This window comes from Mobula birostris, chromosome 1 (assembly GCF_030028105.1).
Source record: "Mobula birostris isolate sMobBir1 chromosome 1, sMobBir1.hap1, whole genome shotgun sequence".
NCBI classification, from domain to species: Eukaryota; Metazoa; Chordata; class Chondrichthyes; order Myliobatiformes; family Myliobatidae; genus Mobula; species Mobula birostris.
This window is the reverse complement of record NC_092370.1, coordinates 4,204,208-4,226,339: the sequence shown is the minus strand read 5'-3', so window position 1 is coordinate 4,226,339 and position 22,132 is coordinate 4,204,208. Positions and strand designations below refer to the sequence as shown.

Below are 22,132 nucleotides of genomic sequence, written 5' to 3'. Positions count from 1 at the left end.
TGATATTTGCCAAAGGGGGTGTTACTAAGTACTGCCATACAGGATGCCCAAACTTTTGCTTCAGGCCTTTTCCTTTTTTGATATTTTGAAACTGTAAAAGATGGAAATAAAAAAGTTTTCTTGCTTAAAATATTAAAGAAATGTGTCATCTTTAACTTTATGCCTTTTGGAAATCAGTTCATCTTTTACTCGCTTAGCTATTCACAATAACAGAAATTTTGACCAGGGGTGCCCAAACTTTTGTATGACACTGTATGTAGTAACGCTTGATAGCTCCAGCATTCAGGCTGAACCGTGATGTGCCTCCAGGAGTCTGTGTGTCTTTGTTCACTGTGACTTCAATAGCCTGGTCCACAGGGATCTGTCCAAAGGGGTTGTTACTTGACAGCTGCACTGAGAATTGGCCTGTCTTGAAGGCCTCATACACAGAAGAATTCTTCTCTGGGAGGTTCATCTGAGCTAAGTAAGGGGGCAGGTACCTGGCATAATTCATCTTATCATAGGCAAAGCACCGTTGGGTCACAGAAAGCTACCACCGCTGCAATGCTATCACATATTTTCTAGCACTAGGTGTGTATACCTTGCCAAAAATCACTTATTGCCCCCAGATGGTACCAGTGGCCCAAATTTGGGGTCCTGGCTTACGGACTAATTGCCCATTCTGGTTCTCCTCTCTCCCCTCACCTGCCCATCACCTCCCTCTGGTGCTTGCCATCACCCTCTCCCATTCCTTTCTCATAGGCTCCATGTCATGTTTTAGAAACGCGGTCCAGAAACTAATCAAAATAAAACATGGGAGCTGGGATGTGTGTGTTTAGTTTCATTTTTTTAGTGAAGCACACACATATCATTTAAGAGGCTCCTGGACAGGTACATGGAGCTTAGAAAAATAGAGGGCTATGGGTAACCCTAGGTAATTTCTCAGGCAAGGGCATGTTCAGCGTAGCTTTGTGGGCTGAAGGGCCTGTATTGTGCTGTAGGTTTTCTATGTTTCTATGTTTCCCTATGACATGATAGTGTAATGATATACTGAAAGTCTTTCACGTATTTCTTGCACTTAACCCATAAGGACTTATGTAAAAAAACATAGAATGCTTCATCATACAATATATTTACAATATGTGTGTATGTGTGTGTGCACGCGCATATAGATGTGTGTGCGTGCGTATATATATATATATATATATATGTATATGTGTTTATGTGCATATATATATGTATATGTATATGTGTGTGTGCGCATGTATATATATATTTATATGTGTGTGTATGTGTTTGTGTGTATGTATGTGTGTGTGTATATATGTGTGTGTGTGTGTATACGTATACACAAACACATTATACTATATAATACGACTACTATATAGCCATCTACCGCATAGTAAGTTTCAAATTTTCCCATTCAAGCCTAAAGATTTCATCGCGGTGGAGGATTTCCTGCTCTTGTGGGATGACGTCTTTCCTGACCGGGGGATCTCTCTGCTTAGCAAGTGAGGCTTGTGGCTGTGGGACAGCCTCATTTCTGGGGGCCCCTCCATGCTGGTTGCAGGAGTGACTCTGGGACCACAGGAATTGGTACTGACAGCTCTGGCCATCTTTCTTGTCTAACAATTACCTCTGCTCTCCTCAACTGATCGATGTGTTGTCTCCAGATGATATCACAGGCAATCTCCATTGTCCAGGAGAGAAAAAGGAGAACAGCTGTGATACATCCTTTAGTCTTGGGGCATCCACCACTGCTTGAACTTCCTCTGCACACTTGTGTGTCTATGGTCTGACCACAGTGAGTCATGCTTTGTTTAAGGAATTCACACTGGTTGCATTGTGCTCTGAGTTCATAATCTTCTAAACTTTTTAACAGTGTCTTGAGATTTTGGAGATTTTCGTTATCATCCTCGTCGGTAAGAATAATGTCATCCAGGTAAGACTGAGTGCCCCGGCAGCCTGGTAGCACCTGGTCCACAGCTTTCTGCCAGACGACAGGTGCAACATAAGCCTATTAATTTGGACTCTTCTTCCATCTTCATCAGTGGTCAGCCTCTGCTAAGTCCACTTGGCTGAAATGTTTTCCTCCTGAAAGGTTTGCAATGGAATTAAGGTTTGGACAACCCAGAAGTACTGGGTTGATGGTGACCTTAAAATCACCACAGATCCTGACAGACCCATTCTTCCTGGCTACTGGCACCACGGGCATTGCCCATGGGCTCCACTCAACCTTGGAAAGAATTCCTTCAGCCTCCATGCAATCTAACTCATTGCTACTTTATCACGGATGGTTTAAGGAGCTGGATTGCCTTTGTAACACTTGGGTGTGGCATTTTCATTTAACATTATTTTACCCTTGATAAGTTTGAGCTTTCCAGTGTCAACCCTGAATACTGTGGTGGCCATTTGCTTTCAGCTGACTCTGTTGCAAAGGATGTGGCATGCAAATGGTGGCTGAGTCTCCAGTCGAGCTGTAGCTGTCTCAGCCAATCACTCCCCACAATGCTGACCCTCCTGATTTTATCAGATACAAGCCCAATGTGGCTTGTTGGTTGTTGCATGTCACTGTTTAAAAGTCATTCCCTCAGGAGTATCGTTTCTCTGCTATCAGTTGGATATTTCAAGGTTCAAAGATTCAAAGTATATTTCGTTCGAAGTATGTATAAGTTATATAATGTCGAGGCTCGTCTGCTTACAGGCAGCAACAAAACAAGCAACCCAAAAGAACCCAATAAGAAAAGAGCAGCTCCCAATGGGCAGAGAGAGAGAGAGAGAGAGAGAGAGAGAGAGAAAAACAATTTCTGCAAACAATAAAGCAAGTATCAGCATCCTGAACAAAACTGAGTGCATAACCCTGAAGCCTGGAGCGGTCAGAGCAGGCCCACAGCCTCAGTCTCGGTTCCTCATGCAGCAGGGCAAATCGCAGACACTAAAACTGGAGCCGGACACTGCCCCAGCGTCAGTGTCCAGGAGAGCAGAGTGAAACATCGCGGAGCAGGACTGGCTCAATCCTCATCAGACATAGGAGCAGAATTAGGCCACTGACCCACTCAGTCTGCCCTGCCATTCAATCATGGCTGATCCTTCTTCCCTCTCCTCAGCCCCACTCCCCGGCCTTCTCCAGTCCCACCAGCCTGCCTTTTCAGGTTTAGGTGGATGAGCTCCGAAACAACCCCACTCCAACTCCTGTCAGCTCTGCTCTATCCAACACAGTCCCCGACTCTGACTTCATCTTGAATGTGCCTCGACCGCACTCCGATTCCATCGTGCACCCACATGCCTCAACCCTTAGATCAGCCTTGTCTTTGCTCGTCTCTTCGTTGTTTAAGGTGATTTTTTACCACAATTTTCCACAGAAAAAGTGTTATTAATAGAGTATTTAGTCAAATTTCTTGCTCCAGTTGTGCCATCTTAGTGTAAGGGGTTTCTTCCTTTATGTTACTGCGTATGCTAATCAAAATGGCTTCTTTGTTATGTTATAATGAAAATGGTTTCTCTGTGATGTTAATTGCTGAGACAGTGATTCTTTTTCTAGCAGCCAGCAGCTTGTTTGGATTATCAATAATGATAAGGAGGAAGTGAACCAATAGGTGTCCACGTTATTCTTTTTTTGGGGAGATACTCTGTCTCAGATAGCTGGGAACTGGTGTGTTTGGCGGGCTTTTCAGGAGAGACCAGGAGAAGACGGACGTGCTGATCACCTTGGGCGGTCCCGAGCGGCGAGTCGAGGGGGTTGGAGGGGATCGCAGGTGAAGAGAGAAGACCCCGGGTATTTAAGCTCCAACTGTGTGCACGAGGAAATTGAACTTTGATAAGTCTGGCGCCTTTTTCTTTTATATTGTATCTCTATTAATCTCATAGTCCCAGTAAGATTTATAAAGTGTAATGTGTAAAGTGTACATTGTGTGCTGTCTGGTGTTTGATGTTTGAGGTCAGACCAGGTGGCATTGCACAGCAACCAACGCAACCGGGAGACACGGTTGGGCGGTGGACGTAGTTTCCCCTAGATAAACACGAGCCAATATAGCTGAGCGTTACATTAGAAACACAAAAAGCCTACAGCACAATACAGACCCTTCGGCTCGCAATGCTGTGCCGAACATGTTCTTACCTTAGAAATTACCTACGGTTACCCATAGCCCTCTATTTTTCTAAGCCCTATGTACCTATCCAGGAGTTTCTTAAAAGACCCTATCATTTTCACCTCCACCACCACCGCTGGCAGCCCATTCCTCGCACTTACCACTCTCTGCATAAAAAACTTACCCTGACATCTCCTCTGTACCCACTTCCAAGCACCTTAAAACTGTGCCCTCTCGTGGTAGCCATTTCAGCCCTGGGGAAAAGCCTCTGACTATCCACACGATCAACGCCTCTCATTATCTTATACACCTCTATCAGGTCACCTCTCATCCTCCGTCACTCCAAAAAGAAAAGGCCGAGTTCACTCAACCTATTCTCATAAGGCATGCTCCCCAATCCAGGCAACATCCTTGTAAATCTCCTGTGCACCCTTTCTATGGTTTCCACATCCTTCCTGTAGTGAGGCGACCAGAACTGAGCACAGTACTCCAAGTGGGCTCTGACCAGTCTCCTATATACATAGAAACACAGAAAACCTAAACCCCATACAGGCCTTTCAGCCCACAAAGCTGTGCCGAACATGTACTGACTTAGAAATTACCTAGGGTTACCCATAGCCCTCTATTTTTCTAAACTCCATGTACCTATCCAAATATCTCTTAAAAGACCCTATTGTATCCGCCTCCACCACCGTTGCCAGCAACCCATTCCACACACTCACCACTCTCTGCATAAAAAACTTACCCCTGACATCTCCTCTGTACCTACTTCCAAGCACATTAAAACTGTGCCTTCTCGTGTTAGCCATTTCAGCCCTGGGAAAAAGCCTCTGACTATCCACATGATCAATGCCTCTCATCATCTTATACATCTGTATCAGGTCACCTCTCATCCTCTGTTGCTCCAAAAAGAAAAGGCCGAGTTAATTCAACCTGTTTTCAATAAGGCATGCTCCCGTATCCAGGCAACGTCCTTGTAAATCTCCTCTGCACCCTTTCTATGGTTTCCACATCCTTCCTGTAATGAGGCGACCAGAACTGAGCACAGTACTCCAAGTGGGGTCTGACCAGGGTCCTATGTAGTTGCAAAATCACCTCTCGGCTCTTAAACACAATCCCACGATTGATGAAGGCCAATACACCGTATTCCTTCTTAACCACAGAGTCAACCTGAGCAGCTGCTTTGAGCGTCCTGTGAACTCAGACCCCAAGATCCCTCTGATCCACCACACTGCCAAGAGTCTTACCATTAATACTATATTCTGCATCATATTTGACCTACCAAAATGAACCACCTCACACTTATCTGGGTTGAACTCCATCTGCCACTTCTCAGCCCAGTTTTGCATCCTATCAATGTCCCACTATAACCTCTGAGAGCCCTCCACACTATCCACAACACCTCCAACCTTTGTGTCATCAACAAATTTACTAACCCATCCCTTCACTTCCTCATCCAGGTCATTTATAAAAATCACGAAGCGTAGGGGTCCCAGAACAGATCCCTGAGGCACTCCACTGGTCACCAACCTCCATGCAGAATATGACCCGTCTACAATCACTCTTTGCCTTCTGTGGGCAAGCCAGTTCTGGATCCACAAAGCAATGTCCCCTTGGATCCCATGCCTCCTTGCTTTCTCAATAAGCCTTGCATAGGGTACCTTGTCAAATGCCTTGCTGAAATCCATATACACTACATCTACTGCTCTTCCTTCATCAATGTGTTTAGTCACATCCTCAAAAAATTCAATCAGTCTCACACCTAACAAACTCCACCCCATCTAAACCCCTTATTCTAGAGCAATGCCAATCAATATTTGGGAAATTAAAATCTCCCACCACAACAACCCTGTTATTATTACTCCTTTCCAGAATCTGTCTCCCTATCTGCTCCTCGATGTCCCTGTTACTATTGGGAGATCTATAAAAAACACCCAGTAGAGTTATTGACCCCTTCCTATTCCTAACTTCCACCCACGGAGACTCCGTAGACAACCCCTTCCATAATTTCCTCCTTTTCTGCAGCCGTGACCCTATCTCTGATCAACACTTCCACACCCCAACCTCTTTTGCCTTCCTCTCTGTCCTTTGTGAAACATCTAAAGCCTGGCACTCGAAGTAGCCATTCCTGCCCCTGAGCTATCCAAATCTCTGTAATAGACACAACATCATATCTCCAAGTAGTGATCCACGCTCTAAGCTCATTGCTTTGTTCATAATACTCCTTGCATTAAAATAGACACATCTCAAACCATTGGTCTGAGCGCATCTTAAATATTTTCAGGCTTCAGATCAGTATCTTTGAAATAGCGTTCAAACTAATTTGGAGAATGACTGAAGCAGCCAAGCCTGTGTCCAATTCCATTGTAATTAATCTGCCACTGCTCTTTTAGAAACTGCATCTTGAATTTTTAGCTTTTTCTCTTCCCTATACGTTCCATTTATTTTTGTCTGTCTGCCTAACAGCAATTTCAACTGTTCTTTTAAATGTGAGTTGTGCTTCCGTTAGGAGCCATTTAGCAATCCTTTCTTGTAAGTGTAATTCTCAGTTTGGCTGGAGGCTAAATCTAGGGAAGGACAGCCCCTAGCCCGGCAAAACTTGAGAAATCTTGTTTGGGTGGATGCTGCGTGACGTGTCCCCTGTTACAAATCAATACCACAAAATAACAAACAGTCCACAATATGCAATTCAATGACTGAGCTTTATAATTCTTAATCTGACTCTAGGGTTAGTGAAGAAAATAAAAAGAAGGGCCCATTTTAATGAAACAATTTAACGTGCACATTGGGGATCACTGATTTATCCAGTCGTTCCCCATCGAGCTCCTCCGAGCATGGCTGACTGTCGGACCCTCGCTCCAAGTCCACACTGTACGGCGGAATACCAACTCTCTCCACTCGTGTCTTCTCTCTTCATCTCTCGCTGACAAAAGACCGTGAATACCTTCTCTCAGACCCACAAGAAAGAAACAGCATTCCTCTCATTGGACGGCACACATTCCAGAGCCCTGTTATCTCTACTCATAACCCAAACACTGCTGCTACAGAGAAACCATTACATTAGCCGTGAAACCTCACAGAGAGGCCGTTACAGTAGCAGTGAAACCTTGCGGCATGTTACATAAGCTTCCACAAACTAAATGATCCCTCAGTAAGCCCATCACTAAACTAACAATCCTCAGAGAATTTCTTCAATTCAACCATATAAGGTGAATTGGATTCCCGTTGCTTTCAATTCCGCTTGTGAATCCTAAAGCGTTCTGCAATCAGCAATAGTTTCAGTTCTAAATGTTTCGGCATGGCATTCATGATATCTGCAAAGGTCATTGCAGCTGGGTTGGTCGAACTTCTAAGCCAAGCTGTAGGCTCGTCAACCATTTACACTCAGTAACACAGGCAGTCGCTTCTCACTGCTATTTAAAATACTGCTCCATTCGTTCAGTCCTCTTGTCTGTTATGCAACTGGATGTGTCTGTCCCTCCAAGGTAGCCCCTATTTCTGCTTTTTATTTATTTATTGTTATAGTTACCCAGTGCTCACTGTTTATGAACCCGTATATTTTGTTCATTCTGTTTTTTTGTAACTCGACAGTCTCTCCCCCCTTCTGAGGAAACACGTTCTGCACTTTTTTTTTAACTCGAATGCAATTCTCCCTGTTCCAAAGAAAAACATGTGGTATTTCAACATGTAGGTCGTCATCTTGGGATCGTGTTAAAGGAGACAAATTGTGTGAGTAAAAGCAAACAAATAACATTGAGAACATGAGTTGTTGAGCCTGTGAAGGTCTGCAGGTTGTGGAATCAGTTCAGCGTTGGGGTGAGGGGTTCACACTGGTTCAGGAGCCTGATGGGTGAGGGCCAATAGCTGTTCCTGCCTCTGGTGGTGCAGGACCTAAGGCTCCCGTACCTCCTGCCCGATGGCAGCAGGGAGACAAAATGACAAAAAAGTCACCGAAATGAACCAAGTCCGTGTGGGTTCCTGATGAATGAAGGCATTTCCTCATTCAGGAAATTAGAAACTGCATCTACAAATTTACAATATTTTATTTCAGCACCTTCTGCCGATGAAGGGTTATCTCCATGGTAACGTGGTAGCCAGTGCGACGCTATTACAGCAGGGTGTTACAGTTTGCAGCTCATTTCCAACACCATCCACAAGGAGTTTGTACGTTCTCCCCATGACCAAGTGGGTTTCCTCTGGGTGCTCTGGTTTCCTCCCACAGTCCAAAGATGTACTGTTTAGTAGGTTAATTGGTCACCGTAAATTGCCCTATGATTAGACTGGGGTTAAATGGGTGGGCTGCTGGGCAGCACCGTTCTTTGGGCCAGAAGGGGCTGTCCTGCCACTGTCTATACAGAGTTTGTAGGTTCTCCCCATAAACGTGTGGGTTTCCTCCGGGTGATCCAGTTTCCACTCACACTTCAAAGATGTGGGGTTAATAGGCTAATTGGTCATTGTAAATTGCCCTGTGATTAATGTTGTTGTTTGTCTCTGAGCCTTGTGATGCATCAGGCGGCAACCTTGCTGTTTCTTTAGTGTTTGTCTGTCTTATACGAGGCAGAGTTGCTGGCTTGACACTCAACCCAACACAGATGGAGAACACGCCTGGAGCTGGCCGGGCCGGGCTGGAACCGGGGCCCACTCATCTCGCAGTCTGATGCAGATGCCACCACAGCACCAGCCGGTGATCAGGTTTGGGTTAAATAGGTGGGTTTCAGGGTGGTGCAGCTCAAAGGGCAGGAAGGGCCTGTTCTGCTCTGTATCTCAATAAATAATGGAAAGGTACATCGCATCCGGAGTTTCTCCGGTTCGCGGACGGTTTCCCTCCACGCCTCTCTGACGTAGTGGGGAACCGCGTACGAGACAAGTTACAGCAGTGGTTTGCCATTGCCTTCTGCCGGGTGAGTTTCCAAAGAGATCACCAGCTCCTAACCCAATTTTCATGTTTTATATTGGTTCCTCAAGGTTGTCATAGGTGGGGTAGGGGCATAGTGGAGATAAGCTCCCGCTACCTGTTAAACGTTCCCAATGGTGAGCATCTCAAGTAGCCTCTGACAACCTTCCCGTGTGGCTTAGCTACTAAGCCCTGCAGAATTGTTTCTACTGACAGGAGAAGGGGCAAAGGCAAGTTATTGGTGCATTAAAACCAGTCATTTCGGTGGGGCTCATCAGCTGTGGGTTGGCAGCTCATCTCGGAGAAGGAGAACTCTGATCTCAAACCTCTGCTGCCTTGCGGCTGTACCCACTCAAGGGGAAGGCTTCGGGAGTAAACCCTGCGGAACTGAAGTCCCTAAAGCAGTCCTGTGTTGAGTTTAATGTTGATTGGCAACTCCTGCAACACTGTTAGTGTCAAACTCTATTGGCCCCTGCTGTTCCTTTGGATCATTAGCAGCACAGAGAGGGGGAGCCTGCTGCACGGGCAACAGCTTGTTGTCCACATCGTACGGACCTGGTTGGCGTATCACAAACTGGAATGCAGCATCTATTGTCAACCTCGAACAGCGGAGGGCCTCAAGTGGGAAGAATTGCTTATTACATAACAAAAAAAGGTCCTATCTTAGGAATTGAAAGAGGTGAAAGTATTCCCAGGACAATAATCACCTTAAGCATTGCAGAGTGTGGTGGGCCCTGTTTGATTCTGAGTGAGTAACTGAACCAGTCAAAAATGAAAGTAGATTTATTATCCAAGTGTGCATATCTCACCATATTCATTTTCTTGCAGGCATTTACAGGGAAATAAACTGGATTTACGAAAAACTGCACATAAACAAAGACTGACAAATGACAATTAACCAATATGCAAAAGAAGACAACTTGTGGAAATACAAATAAATAAATAATACTGAGTAAGTGAGTTGTAAAGAACTTGAACGTGAGTCCGTAGGTTTTTAACCCCTCCTCCCACATAACCCTCCATTTTTCTTTCATCCAACTCAGAGACTGTGAAATGTCTCTAATGTATCTGCCTGCAGCACCACTGCCGGCAACACATTCCATGTACCCACCACACTCAGTAACAAACCTAGCTCTGACATCGCTCCTATACTTCCCTCCAATCACCTTAAAATTATGTCTTTATTCATTAAGATACGGTGCGGAATACGCTATATTATGATCTTGTGGTTTAATAACCTTCTGGCCCTTTGAGGCACCTCCATGCCCAATCACGGGAAATTTACAATGACCAATTAACCTACCAACCAGCACGTCTTTGGGCTGTGCGAGGAAACCAGAGCACCTGGAGTAAATCCACGTGGCCTTGGAGAGAATGTACAAACTCCTTACGGGCAGCGTCAGGAATTGAGCCCGTGTCACCTGAAAGGTTAAGCGTTGTGCTAACCACTATGCAACCATGTTGCTCCCCTGCTATTGACCATGTCCACCCTGGGAAAAAGTCTCTGACTGTCCGCTTGATCTGTGCCTCTTTTCGTCTTGCACCTCTCATTCTCCTCTGTTCCAAAGAGAAAGCCCAAGGTCTCTCAATCTGTCCTCATAAGACATGCCCTCTAATCCAGACAGCATCCTATTAAGTCTCCTCTGCAGTCTCTCTAAAGTTTCCACATCCTTGCTATAATGAGGCGACGAGAACTGAACACAATATTCCAAGTGCGGTCTAACCAGGGTTTTACAGACACTCACAACACGCTGGAGGAACTCAGCAGGTCGGGCAGCATCTGTGGAAACAATCAGTCGACGTTTCGGGCCGGAACCCTTCGTCAGGACTGTAGGGGGAAGGGGCAGAGGCCCTATAAAGAAGGTGGGGGGAGGGTGGGAAGGGGAAGGCTGGTAGGTTCCAGGTGAAAAACCAGTAAGGGGAAAGATAAAGGGGCGGGGGAGGGGAAGCAGGGAGGTGATAGGCAGGAAAGGTGAAAAAAGAATAGGGGAAAGCACAATGGGTAGTAGAAGGAGGCGCAACCATGAGGGAGGTGGTAGGCAGCTGGGGGAGGGGGCAGAGTGACATAGGGATAGAGGAAGGGAGGGGGAGGGAATTACCGGAAGTTGGAGAATTCTATGTTGAGACCAAGGGGCTGGAGACTACTTAGACGGTATATGAGGTGTTGCTCCTCCAACCTGAGTTTAGCCTCATCATGGCAGTAGAGGAGGCCATGTATGAACATATCTGAATGGGAGTGGGAAGCAGAGTTGAAGTGAGTGGCTACTGGGAGATCCTGTCTGTTTTGGCGGACGGAGCGGAGGTGCTCGATGAAGCGGTCCCCCAATCTGCGTCGGGTTTCTCGACGAAGTGGTCGAGACTACCTAGACTACCGTCTAGGTAGTCTCCAGCCCCTTGGTATGAACATAGAATTCTCCAACTTCCGGTAATTCCCTCCCCCTCCCTTCCCCTATCCCTATGTCACTCTGCCCCTCCCCCAGCTCCCTATCACCTCCCTCATGGTTCCGCCTCCTTCTACTACCCATTGTGTTTTCCCCTATTCCTTCTTCACCTTTCCTGCCTATCACTCCCTGCTTCCTCTCCCCCACCCCTTTATCCTTCCCCTTACTGGTTTTTCACCTGGAACCTACCAGCCTTCTCCTTCTCATCCTCCCCCCACCTTCTTTATAGGGCCTCTGCCCCTTCCCTCTTCAGTCCTGACGAAGGGTTCCAGCCCGAAACGTCGACCAATCTTTTCCACGGATGCTGCCCGACCTGCTGAGCTCCTCCAGCATGTTGTGAGTATTGCTTTGACCCCAGCATCTGCAGATTATTTTGTGTTCAGGGTTTTACAGAGCTGCAATATTACCTCATGGCTCCTTCACATTAAGATCTGAGAAAACGTGTTCTTTTCAAGCAGCCTTTCTCAACCTTTTTGCTCTGGAGGAACCCTTGAAATAATTTTTAGGTTTCAGAGAACCCCAGTGTAAAAATTGTTATATCTACAGCTCACAGTACGTTAGCATGATCAGTAAGTTATAGATATAATAACCCAAAATAATTGTTAATGCTCTTTTGAGTAGAGAATGATTTTTTAGCCAACTTCTCTTGAAAAAAAACAGGTAGTTAAACTTAGCTTACCTTTCTCGAAATTAATCTTTCTTTCCCTTTCATAAATTTTAAAAACTCATAAGAAAAACATAATAAATTTCTGTTAAATAACTGGCTTAAGCCAAAATAGGATTTAATTTTTCTAAAGGTAGGCCTGGTAGATTTAATTTAAATAAAGGTTGTAAATTGATTTTAATTAATGTCATTTACAACATTTACTGACAATGTTGAATAGTAAAGTTACTAAAAACCACAAATCAATCAGTATGAATAAAAATATAACCTAAGACATAATTTTATACAAAACTTTGAAAAAACATTTTCTTACTAAGTGATATGATCAATCTCAAATTTCGCCCTAGCATGTGAAACCTGTGCTTGTTTTTTGCTGCATAACTACTCAAATCTGGGTCAGACTTGAGATAAGCACACATAGATTTCACCTTCAACTGAACTGAGACAATTTCTATCCTTGCTCTTGATGCTTGTTAAACAAGAGAAAGCTTGCTCACGCATGTAAGAAGTTGAAAACTGCAGCAAAATGTTCATTGCTTTCCTATGAGTGACAGGATACTCTTCTTTCACAGAAATCCAGAACTTGTCCAGGGGCAGGTCGGTAAATCTCATCTTGAGTGCACGATCAGGCTGCAGCTCACAAAGTTCTTCTTCTCTCAAATTCAAGTTCTCAAGCTGAGCAGAAGTTTCAGAGAAAGGGTCTCTTGCCCAGTCATACACGTGTTGAAATGGATAAAAAATACTGTTCAATTTGTAGAGTTCGATCGCTCCCATAATTCAGTTGGTGGCACATAAGGGGAAGTTGGGGGAGGTAATTTGGGAGGGAGAGGCTAACATCAGGGACCAAGTTGGGCGAGTCCGTTCAATGCTTGGAAAATGCACTTCATGCTCTTCATCAGCCTGTACAAATATGAAAGAAAAAAGGAAATAATGGCAATAAATAAATAAATAAGTAATACATATTGAGATTATGAGATGAAGAGTCCTTGAAAGTAAGTCTATAGGCTGTGGGAACAGTTCAGTGATGGGACAAGTGAAACCGAGTGAAATTATCGCTGCTGGTCAAGAGCCTGATGATTGAGGTGTTTCTGAACCTGGTGGTGAGGGTTCTGAGACTCCTGAACCTTCTTCCAGATGGCAGCAGTCAGAAGCAAGCATGATCTTGGATGTGGGGGTCCCTGATGACAGATACTGCTTTCCTGTGACATCGTGTGGATGCGCTTAATGGTTGGGAGGGCTTTACCTGTGATGGACTGGGTCGTATCCACCAGTTCTTGTGTGTTCAGAATTAAATTGAGGGTGTTTAAGGAGGAGATTGACAGGTATCTAATTAGTCATGGTATCAAGGGATATGGGGAAAAAGCAGGAAATTGGAACTAGATGGGTGAATAGTTTAGCTCATGGGGGAGCTGCGGATCAGACTCGATGGGCCGAATAGCCTGCTTCTGCTCCTTTATCTTGTGATCTTGTGATCTTGTGAAATTTCTGATCTATATAATCAACCAGAATCCATGCTCTGCATCAGCTTTGTTTTCACGTATCACACTCATTTCCTACAGACAAAATAAATACAGCTCGGATGGGTCCATGTCTCAATCCATCGAACTTTGCCGAGAATGCCTTCACACCAATGTAAAGAAGAATTGAAACTTCATCTCTTTTTTATTCTTTATTTACTTATTGAGGTAATCACAGAGTAGGCCCTGTCAACCTGTCGAGCCCCAACAACCCCTAACAACCCTGGTTTAACCCTTCCCTAATCACAAGACAATTTACAATGGCCAATGAACCCACCAGTTTGTCTTTGGACTGTGGGAGGAAACTGGAGCACCCAGAGAAAAGCACGCATCCCATGGGGAGAGCATACAGATTCCTTACAGAGGAAATCTGAACTCTAATGCCCCAAACGGTGATGACATTTTGGTAACCAATGCGCTGCCTTTCTGCCTCTATTCCTCTGTCTATCAAATCCCCCCCTTACCAGATGGTCAGTGAACGGATTTCAGTCTGATCTATGTATACCTCAAGTGAAAATTACCCACACAATCTCCAAACAGCTGGGACGATGAGAGGGTTGATTTCACATGGAGCCTATTTACAAATTAAACTGGCTTGGCTAAAATGAAAATGCTCAGGAAATAAATTATAGGTGCAAAGCTATTTTTCTGTAAACTGGAACTAATCCTGGGTCTTTAATTCACATAAAATGCCATATTTGAAGAACCATTACAAGGAGAATTGATTTCTGCAGATTTGATGACTGACCATAAGACATAGGAGCAGAATTAGGCCATTCAGCCCATCAAGTCTGCTCCACCATTTGATCATGGCTGATTTATTATCCTTCTAACCCCATTCTTTTGCCTTTACTTCTAACCCTCTGCTTTAAATATACCCACTGACTTGGCCTCAATAGCCATTTGTGATGATGAATTCCGCAGTTTCACAACCCTCTGGATAAAGAAATTCCTCCTCATCTCTGTTTTAAAGAGATATCATTGGATGCTCCCACTGTAGGAAACATGCTGTCCACATCCACTCTGTCTAGGCCTTTCAATAGTACAAGCAATGAGCAAAACCCACATGAAAGAACTACTTCCCTATGTAGTTTAGTTGCCAGCCAGTTTCTAGAGTAGCTGAAGTGGCAGTTTTTAAGCTACCACTTTTACTTGCTTCGGTTTTCAGTTTCCAAAAGTCCCCTGCAAGCCAGTGAAAATCCACACAAGCTGTTTTGTGCACACTTACAAGATGCAGGCCTACGCACCTTTGAAGCTATGGAAATGCTGTTATTCTAGTCGCAGTTGAAAACCATTTCAGTTCCTTGGAATAAACAGTTGATGTTCAAGCTGGGACCCTTAATCAAGACATACTTTTATTCCCCATTCTGGATCCCCCCTTGCCCCTTCTCTTCTCCTCACTTGCCTGTCACCTCCCTCTAGCAGCCCTCTTCCTTCCCTTTCTCCCATGGTCCACTGTCGTTTCCTGTCAGATTCCTTCTTCTTTACCTATCATCTCCCAATTTTTTTACTTCACCCCTCCCCCACCCACCCATCTTCCCCCTCTCCTGGTCTCACCTATCGCCTTCTTGCGTGTACACCTTATGCTCCCCCACCCTCTTATTCTAGCTTCGGCCCCCTTCCTTTACCATCCTGGTGAGGGTTGTTCTACTGCCACAAAGAAGCCATGCTCTCCGGTTGGAAGAGCAACACTTCATATTCCGTCTGGGTAGCCTCCAACTTGATGGTATGAACATTGATTTCTCCAAGTTCTGGTAATTTCTCCCCCTCCCCCTTCCTCATCCTGCCTCCCCTCTCAACCCTTCTCTTCTGCTCACCTGCCTATCTCCTCCCTCTGGTGCCCTCCTCTTCCCTTTCTCCCATGATCCACTCTCCTCTCCTATCAGATTCCTTCTTCAGCCCTTTACCTCTTCCATCTATCACCTCCCAGCTTCTTGCTTCATCCCCCTCAGCTGGTCTCACCCATCACCTTCCAGCTTGTACAGCTCTCGCTCCACACCCTCCCGTTCTGGCCTTTCCAGTCCCGGTGAAGGGTCTCAGCTGAAACATCGACTGCTTTATTAATTTCCAGCTGCCTGACCTGCCGAGTTCCTCCAGCATTCTGTGTGTGTTGCTCTGGATCTCCGGCATCTGCAGAATCTGGTGTGTTGATGATTTCCCGGGAAGTGTTTTGTGTTGTGACTTTGCTGATAACTTTAGAGCCAGCATTGTGTTTAAGCTGTCGACATTCTGCGAGGATGTATTTCAACAGTTCACAGAATGGGAGTGGTTCTGAACCAAACTGTAAGGTAGAAATGGAGAGATTAACTTTGTATTTCACACAACCAGTGGAATACATTATTTTGTGTTAACAATTGAAACATTCTGAGGATGTTCTGGGGGCAGCCCATGGTTCCAGCAGCAACATAGCATGCCCACAGCTTACCAACCCTAACACACGTCTTTGGAATGAGGGAGGAAACCGGGGCACCTGGAGAAAAACCATGCGGTCACGGGGAGAGCGTAGAAACTCCTCACAGACAGCTCCGGGAATTGAACTCTGATCGGTGGTCCCTGACGTTCTGAAGCATCACACAAACCACTTTGCTACTGTGCCATTAATCCCCGAGAATGAGTATTTCTAATTCTCATCTCCAGAGACCTCCTGTCACCACATTACACTCGGGACAGCGCGCAGACGTGACGGTTAGCGTTATGCTTTACAGTAACCCAGGTTCCATTCCAGCCACAATCCGTAAGGAGGAGTTTTCCCTGTGACTACGTGGGTTTCCTCCGGGTGCTCTGGTTTCCTCCCACACTCCAAAGATGTATGACCGCACTGGTGGCCCGCAGGGTAATTTCTCTTGGCAGAGTTTCTACAGAGAAGCAGCTGCTGACAAGAGACTTGAGGTCCATTTGTCACTGTGCCACCGAGACCACCGAGACCACCGAGACCAGGGCCATCCACTCTGTGGGGAAGCTGGAAGTAAAACCGAATCAGGAAGTGTTGCATCTGTTACAACAGGAAAGCAGAAGCTGTCAGCTGCAGCACTGCTGTTCCAAGCCATAGCTTTATTAAAGGGCTTCTTCCCACCAGATCTTTATTAAAGGGTTTCTTCTTACCAGAACTTTGTTAAAGGGTTCCTTCCTACTTGCATATCATTGCTGAGAATTTCTTACTCTGTAACCAGTAAAGCTGAGGAAGGCAAGGCTGTGGATGCTGTCTGTGGACTTCAGCAAGGCCTTTGACAAGGTCCCGCATAGGAGGCTGGTCAAGAAGGTTCAGCTACTCGGCATTCAAGATGAGGTAGTAAATTGCATTAGGGGTTGGCTTTGTGGGAGAAACCAGAGAGTGGCAGTAGATGGTTGCCTCTCTGACTAGTGGAGTGCCAATGGGATTGGTGCTGGGTCCATTGTTTTTTGTCATCTACGAGGGGTGATTGATAACTTTGTGGCCTAAGGTAGAAGGGGTCAATTTTAGAAAACCTAGCACATTTATTTTTCAACGTAGTCCCCTCCTACATTAAACTCATCAGTTAATAACTCATCAGGGGTGATTAATAAGTTCATGGCCTAACGTAGAAGGAGATGAGTTATTAACTTCAAACTTTCTGCATAATCACTCAAAGAATTGACCTGCATGTGCATGTAACGAGAGTGGTATAACTCCTCTCCTTCTACCTCAATCACCCCTTGAATGTCAATGATCTGGATGATAATAGGGTTAGCAAATATGGTATAAGACCATAAGATATAGGAGCAAAATTAGGCCATTTGGCCCATCGAGTCTACTCCACCATTTCATTCATGGCTGATCCAATTTTCGTCCCAGCTGCAATCTCCTGCCTTTCCCCATAGCCCTTCGTGCCCTGACTAATCAGGAATCTATCAACCTCTGTCTTAAATGTACCCAATGACCTGGCCTCCACAGCTACCTGTGGCAATGAATTCCACAGATTCACTACTCTCTGGCTAAGGAAATTTCTCCTCATAAGACCAAAAGCCATAGGAGCAAAATTAGGCCATTCAGCCCGTCGAGTCTGCTTTGCCATTCTATCATGGCTGATCATGGATCCCACTCAACCCCATACACCTGCCTTCTCACCATATTCTTTGATGCCCTGACTGATCAGGAGACGATCAACTTACACTGTAAATATACACACGGACTTGTCCTCCACTGCAGTCTGTGGGAGACCATCCCACAGATTTACTAGTCTCTGGCTTAAAAAAATTCCTCCTTACCTCTGTTCTAGGCTGGCCGGTGGTGCAATGGCATCAACGCCGGATTCTGGAGATCCCGAGTTCGAATCCGAGTCGGGCCAACCCCTGAGCACGCTTTCCATCCGTGCCGGGTTGAGTGTCGAGCTAGCCACTTGGCCTCGTAAAAAAGAAGGGTTGAGTGAGGAACATTTATATCGTGACCCGGTTAATCTGAAAGGAGACCAACCCTGACACCACGCGCCAGACAAGAATGGCTGACTGTCCGGTGCGACACGCTAAACAAAACCCTCTGTTCTAAAGGGTCGCTCGTCAATTTTGAGGCTGATCTCTTCAGTTCTGGATAACCCCACCAAAGGAACATCCTCTCCACATCCACCCTATCCTGTCCTTTCAACATTTGGTCGGTTTCAATGAGATCCCCATGAATTCTTCTAAATTCCAGTGAGTGCAGGCCCAAAGCTGCCAAATGCTCCTCATATATTAAACCTTTCATTCCTGGAATCATCCTCATGAACCTCTTCTGGACTCTCTCCAAAGACAACATGTTATTTCTGAGATATGGGGCCCAAAACTGTTGACAATACTCCAAGTGCAGCCTGACTAGTGTCTTATAAAGGCTCAGAATTATCTCTTTGCTTTTATCTTCTATTCCCCTTGAACTAAATGCCAACATTATATTTGCCTTCTTTACCTCAGACTCAACTAGTCTTCTGGAAGTCTTGCACGAGGATTAATAAGTCCCTCTGCACCTCTGATGTTTGAACCTTCTTCACATTTAGATAATATTCCGCATTATTGTTCCTTTTACCAAAGTCCATTATCATACATTTTCCAACACTGTATTCCATCTGCCACTTCTTTGCCCATTCTTCCAATTAATCTAAGTCCTGCTGCAATCACATTGCTTCCTCAGCACTACCTACCCCTCCACCTATCTTCGTATCATCTGCAGACTTTGCCACAAAGCCATCAATTCCATTATCCAAATCATTGACAAACAATGTGAAAAGCAGTGGTCCCAATACTGACCCCTGAAGAACACCACTAATCACAGGCGGCCAACCAGAACAGGCCCCTTTATTCCCACTCACTGCCTCCTGTCTGTCAGCCATTCCTCTATCCGTGCCAGTATCTTTCCTGTAACACCACAGGATCTTATCTTGTTAAGCAGCCTCATGTGTGGCTCCTTACCAAACACCTTCTGAAAATCCAAGTAAATGACATCCACTGCCTCTCCTTTGTCCACCCTGCTTGTTACTTCCTCGAAGAACTCTAACAGATTTGTCAGACAGGATTTCCCTTTACAGAAACCATGCTGACTTTGACTTATTTTATCATTAGTCTCTAAGTACTCCGAAACTTCATCGTTAATAATAGACTCCAACACTTTCCCAACCCCTGAGGTTAGGCTAACTGGCCTATAATTTCCTTTCTTTTGCCTCCTTCCCTTCTTAAATAGTGGTGTGACATTTGCAATATTCCAGTCGTCTGGGACCATGCCAGGATCAAGTGATTATTGAAAGATCATGTCTAATGCATCTGTTATCGCTTCAACAACCTCCAGGTGACTTATCCACTTTAAGACCTTTGAGTTTCCCTTGCATTTTTTCCTTTGTAATAGCAATGACACTCATACTTGCTCCCTGACACTCATGGACCTCTGGCACACTGCTAGTGTCTTCCACAGTGAAGACAGATGCAAAGTACCCATTAAGTTCATCTGCCATTTCTTTGTCCCCCATTACTACCTCACCAGCATCATTTTCCAGTGGTCCAATATCAACTCCCACCTCCCTTTTACTTTTCATATAACTGAAAAAACTTTTGGTATCCTGCTTTATATTATTGGCTACATTTCATCTTCTCCCTTGTTATAGGTTTTTTAGTTGCCTTTTGTTGGATATTAAAAGCTTCCCAATCATCCAACTTCCCACTCACTTTTGCTACCTTATATGTCCTTCCCTTGGTTTTTATGAAGTCCTTAATTTCCATCGTCAGCCACGGTTGCCTACCCCTACCATTCGAGAACTTCTTCTACTGTGGGACATATCTATCCTGCACCTTGTGAACTATTCCCAGAAACTTCAGCCACCTCTGCTCTGCCATCGTCCCTGCCAGTATCCTCCTCCAATCAACAAGGGCAAGCTCCTCTTTCACGCCTCTGTAACTCCCTTTATTCCACTGCAATACTGATACATCTGACTTAATGCTTCTCCCTCTCAAATTGCAGTATGAATTCAATCATATTATGATCACTGCTTCCTAAGGTTTCCTTCATGTTAAGCTCCCTAATAAGATCTGGGTTATTACACAACACCCAATCTAAGATAGCACAAGCTGCTCTAAAAAGCCATTTCATAGGTATTCAATAAATTCCCTCTCTTGTGATCCGACGCCAACCTGATTATCCCAATTGCTTTGCTTATGGAAGTCCCCCATTACAATTGTGTCATTAACCTTATGACATGCCCTTTCCAGACCTTTGCAATCTCAGCTTCACAGCTTGGCTACTATTTGGAGGTCTATATATACAGTAATTCCCAGTTAACATTCAACAAGATTTAACAGTCTCTGACCCTATGTCACCTCTTTCTAAAGATGTAATTCCATCTCTTATCAACAGCGCCACACCACTGCCTATGCCTTCCCACCTGTCTTTTCGATACAAGGTATACAAAGTATGATGTTAAGTTCCCAACTCTGGCCTTCTTTCAGCCGTGAATCAGTGAAGCCCGCAACACCATACAATCTCTAATTGTGCCGCAAGTTCCTTCACTTATTCCAAATGTTACGCACATTTAAATACAACGCCTTCAGTCCTGCATTCTTCGCCCTTTTGAATTTTGCCTCCGTGTTATAATTTAACTCTTTGCTTTGTCTACATCTGTACCCAGTCATTGACTTGTCCTTCCTTACATTCACGTTACACCTGTCATCTACTTGTAAACCTGCTGGCTCATCCTCAGCTCTGTCATACTGGTTCCAAACCCCCTGCCATATTAGTTTAAACTGCTCTCAACAGTTCTAGTAAACCTGCCTGCAAGAATATTGGTCCCAATCTCTGTTCTAAATGGACATCTCTCTATGCTGAGATTCTGTTCTCTGGTCCTGGACTCCCCCACCACAGGAAACATCCTCTCCACGTCCACACCACTGAGGCCTTTCAACATTTGATAGGTTTCAATGAAAACCCCTCTCATTCTTCTGAATTCCAGTGAGTGCAGTCCCAGAGTCATCGATCGGTCCACATATGGTAACCCTTTCTAGTCAGAATCATTCTCATGAATCTCCTCTAAACTCTCTCCAATGTCAGCATATCCTTTCTTAGATAAGAGGCCCAAAAGGAGGAGGAGGAGAAGATGGTGGCATGACACAGCTCGCAGCGGCCACTCCGGTGGTGATGTCTGTTATTTGTCAAGTAGGGTGCCGTGCACAATCCTGATTTGATGAAGACAGACGTGAGAGCATGGAGGAACATCTGGTGAAACTTCTGAAATGCCTGCTTTGCTGCTGCTGCTACTGTGTGGTCCAGAATCTCCGGAGGGGAAGGCCCCAAGTCCTCGGCTTTGCTTGTTGCTCGGCGACCGGGGTGGGGTCGAAGCGCACGGCAGAGGATGGTGCTCGGAGGGGCTGGTCGGAGGCCGCCTGTGTAGAATGATGAGGCTATCGGGACTTTGAGACTTTTTTTTACCGTGCCCATGGTCTGCTCTTTATCAAATTAAGATATTGCTTTGCACTGTTGTAACTATATGTTATAATTATGTGGTTTTGTCAGTTTTAGTCTTGGTTTGTCCTGTGTTTCCTTGTGATATCATTCTGGAGGAATGTTGTATCATCTTTTTAATGCATGCATTTCTAAATGACAATAAACGAGGACTGAGTGTCCTCATAATCTAATCTAAAACTGCTCACAATATTCCAAGTGAAGCCTTACTAGTACCCTATAAAGCCTAAGCGTTCCATCCTTGCTTTTGTATTCTGGTCCTCTTGAAATGAATGCTAACATTGCATTTGCCTTCCTCACCACAGACTCAACCTATATATTGGCCTTCTTTGGTTGGGGGATTGAGTCCAAGAGCCGTGAGGTAATGATAGGTTGAGCGAGCTCGGGCTTTTCTCTTTGGAGCAGAGGAGAATGAGAGGTGACTTGATAGAGGTGTACAAGATGATACCAGACATGGATAGAATGGACTGTCAGAGACTTCCAGAAGTGGCTAATGCAGGGGGAACATAATTTAAAGTGAATTGAGGAAAGCATGGGTGGGGGGAGTATTCTATAGATACTAGAAGGAGGTATGTCCTTTACATAAAGAGAGCTGAGTGTGTGGAATGCCCTGACAGAGGTG

At 45.0% G+C, this 22,132-nt stretch overlaps 1 long non-coding RNA gene across 1 annotated transcript in view; it reads left to right on the top strand.

Annotated features, from left to right (window-relative positions):
• The window catches only part of LOC140194427 (uncharacterized), a 24,244-nt gene extending 3,139 nt beyond the window's left edge, over positions 1-21,105 (top strand). Inside the window, exons 2-3 of the long non-coding RNA XR_011885234.1 lie at positions 9,790-9,913; positions 12,639-21,105. This is a non-coding gene — a long non-coding RNA (uncharacterized lncRNA). The remainder of the gene's footprint in view (positions 1-9,789; positions 9,914-12,638) is intronic.
• Positions 21,106-22,132: the final 1,027 nt, after the last annotated feature.